The 3,553-nt window shown below is 33.9% G+C and overlaps 1 non-coding gene across 1 annotated transcript; it reads right to left on the reverse strand.

Annotated features, from left to right (window-relative positions):
* Positions 1 to 828: 828 nt before the first annotated feature.
* Positions 829 to 935, reverse strand: LOC113242616 (U6 spliceosomal RNA). The gene has a single exon (XR_003311989.1). It is a non-coding gene; the product is annotated as a U6 spliceosomal RNA (small nuclear RNA).
* Positions 936 to 3,553: the final 2,618 nt, after the last annotated feature.

Here is a 3,553-nt window from a genome sequence, read left to right on the forward strand (position 1 = left end):
TCAGGCTTTGAGTTTAGATAGATGTACGCTTACATTTTAGTCACACTACTTAGTAACTATGAGCTTTGGGAAATTATTTAAACCTCTCTGAGCTTTAGTCTTTCATTGTAAGAATTAGAGGTAATTCATCTGACGGGTAGTTTCTGGCACAAAGTAACTTCTCAATAAATGGCCAGCAAAAGATCTCAGTTGTTTGTAAAGGTACTGATGAGACTGTGACAATCCCCAATCCTCTACAGAATCTAGGAAAGATGGGTCTCTGGGTGGCTCAGTCGGTTAAGCGGCTGCCTTTGGCTCAGGTCATGATTCCAGGGTCCTGGGATTGAGTCTGTATTGGGCTCCCTGCTCAGCAGGGAGCCTACTTCTCCCTTTCCTGTTCCCCCTGCTTGTGCTCTCTCTCTCTCTTTCACTCTTGCTCTATCTCAAATAAATAAATAAAATCTTAAAAAAAAAAGAAAAAGAAAAGTTCATTTTTTGTTACTGTTGCCCAGTATCCATTGTATGGATATACCACAATTTCTTTATTCACTTAACCTTCTAATGGACATTTGGGCTGTTTCCAGTTTCAACCTATTGCAAATAAAGCTGCTATGAACATTCATGTAAAATTTTTGTATGGACATATACATTCTTTTCTCTTGAGTAAATGCCATATATTGAAATGGTTAGATCATGTTGTAGACGTCAGTTTAGTTTTTTAAGAATTTTTGGTGAAGCATCTGTTCAAATATTACATTGTTTTAAATTGAATTGTTTGTTTCTGTTCTGTTCTGTTTTGTTTTGTTTTTTAAGGCGAATCCTTTATTGTCCTGTAAGGTCATGGCATAAAACTATATGGAATGCTTCATGAATTTGCATGTCCTCCTTGCACAAGGGCCAAGCTAATCTTCTCTGCATCGTTCCAATTTTAGTGTAAATGTCACTGAAGTGAGCACAAATTGTTTCTTAACATAAAGTTTGTATTTTCTGGATACAAGTGTTTTATTAGACATATGCTTTGCAAATATCTTCTTCCATTCTGTAGCTGATCTTTACATTCTCTTATTAACAGTGGCTTCTAAAAAGCAGAAGTTTTTAATTTGGACAAAGTCCTATTTATCAACTTGTTCTTCTTTTATGGATTGTGCTCTTGTCATCATAGCTATGGAGTTTTTGCTTGAGCCAAAATCACCAAGCCTTTCCCCCATGTTTTCTTCTAGAAGTTTTATAACTTTAAGTCATATACTTAAATCTATGATCCATTTTTGTGTGTGATGTGTGGTAAGGATCAAATTTATTTTTTTTTAAATGCCGATACCCAATTGTTACAGCACCATTTGCTGAAAAGACTATCCTTTCTTCACTAAATGCCTTTACGTCTTTGTCAAAAACCAGTTATCCATATATAGGCAGGTCTATTTCTAGACTCCCTATTCTGTTTCCCTGATCTATTTATCTTTACACGCTGTCTTGATTACTATAGCTTTGTGATATATCTTGAAATCAGGACACATTAGCCCTCCAAATTTATTCTTCTTTTTCAAAACTGTTTTGGCTATTCTCAGTCCTTTGAGTTTCTACATAAATTTAGAATAAGCTTGCCAATTTTTACAAAAAGCATGTATTGGAATTTTTATTAATATTTATTGAATCTATAGATCAATTTGGGGAGAATTGTTATATCGACAACACCGAGTCTTCTGATCCACAAAGAAGGTACATCTCTCCATTTACTTGGGTCTTCTTTAATCTCTTTCAGCAATGTTTCCTAATTTTCACTGCACAGTTTTTCATATCCTCTATCAAAGTAAAACTTACGTATTTCACATTTTTTACACTATTGTAAATTGTAGTTTTCAACTTCAACTTCTGATTGTTCATTGCCGGTATACAGAAACACAATTGATTTTTGTACATTTAGAACACAATTTTTTGTATGTTAATCTTGTATTCTACAATCTCGCTTGACTCACTTATTAGTTCCAGGAGTCTTTTTGTAGATTCTATAGAACTGTCTATGTAGACCATGAATAAAGGTAGTTTTACTTCTCCCTTCCCAATCTGGATGCCTTTTATTTTATTTATTTTTGGTTTTGCCTTCTTGCGGTGGCTAGAATCTCAAATACAATGATAAATACAGGTGGTGAGAATGAATATCCTTGTATTGTTTCTAACATTAGGGAGAAAGTATCCAGTCTTTTTTCATTAAGTATGATGTTCGCTCTAGGTTTTTCACAGATGCCCTTAGCAAATTGAGGAAATTCTTTTTTAACATAGGCATTTGGTGCTATAAATTTCACCCTAAGTATTGCGTTAGTAGCATTCTGCAAAGTCTGACATGTGGTGTTTCTGTATTCATTCAGTTCAAAATACTTTCTAATTTCTCTTTTGATTTATTCTAGGATCCAAGGTTTTTTTTTTTAAAGAAGTACATTATTTCATTTCCAAATATTTGGGGATTCTTCAGATATCTTTTTCCTACTGAATTCTAATTTAATTCCACTGTGTCAGAAAACAAGAGTGTGTGTGTTTGTGTGTAATCTTCAATTTACTTTTGACTAGTGATAGCATGGTGTATCTGTAGGCATTTCTGCATTTTTTTTTTTTTTACATTTAACCTGTTTGTGTATTTGAAGTGTGTTCCCTGTGGACAGCATATTCTTGGGTCTCTTTTTGTTGTTGTTGTTTTTAATCCAACGTGATGAGTTCTGTTCATCACTGGGCTGATTTACATTTCATGTGATTATTGACGTGACATGTTATTATTGATGGTTAGATGTAAGTCTATCCTCTAGCTATTTATTTTCTATTTGTCCCATCTGTTTGTTAATGCTTTTTCCCCTTCTTTTTCTGCCTGCTTTTGATTTCATTGAGTTTATTATTATTATTCCATTTTTAGAATAATAATTTATTATTATTATTCTATCTTCTTTGTTGACTCATTACATGTAACTCTTTGTTTCGTTGTGTTAGTGGTTGCCCTAGAGCTTAAGTATACATCTTTGAGTCATTGTAGTCTTCCTTCAAATCTGTTATCTGGTATCAGATACCACTTCATGTAAAGTATAGAACTTATAATAGCGTATTTTCATTTCTCCTCTCCCAGTCTTTATGCTATTATTGCCATATTTTACTTGCACTTATGTTATGAACTCCAAAATACATTATTGTTATTTTGTAAAAGATTTTATTCATTTATTTATTTGAGAGAAAAAGAGAGAGCATGAGCAGAGGGAGGTACAGAGGCAGAGGGAGAAGCAGACTCCCTGCTGAACAGGGAGCCCGACATGGGGCTTGATCCTAGGACCCCAGGATCATGACCTGAGTGGAAGGCAGACACTTAACTGACTGAACCACCCAGGCGCCCCACATTACTGATATTTTTAAACAGTTAATGTTTAAAGAAATTCTTAAAAGAAATAATCTGATATATTTATTTATGTAGTACCATTTCCATTCCAAAAACCAGTACCATTTATTTCTTTGTGTACATTCAGATTTCCACCTGGTTAAGGACTTTACCAGTTCTTGAAATGTATGTCTTCTGGCAATGAATTCTTTCAACTATTGTATG

The sequence above is a fragment of the Ursus arctos genome, unplaced genomic scaffold (assembly GCF_023065955.2).
Source record: "Ursus arctos isolate Adak ecotype North America unplaced genomic scaffold, UrsArc2.0 scaffold_2, whole genome shotgun sequence".
In the NCBI taxonomy this organism is placed as follows: Eukaryota; Metazoa; Chordata; class Mammalia; order Carnivora; family Ursidae; genus Ursus; species Ursus arctos.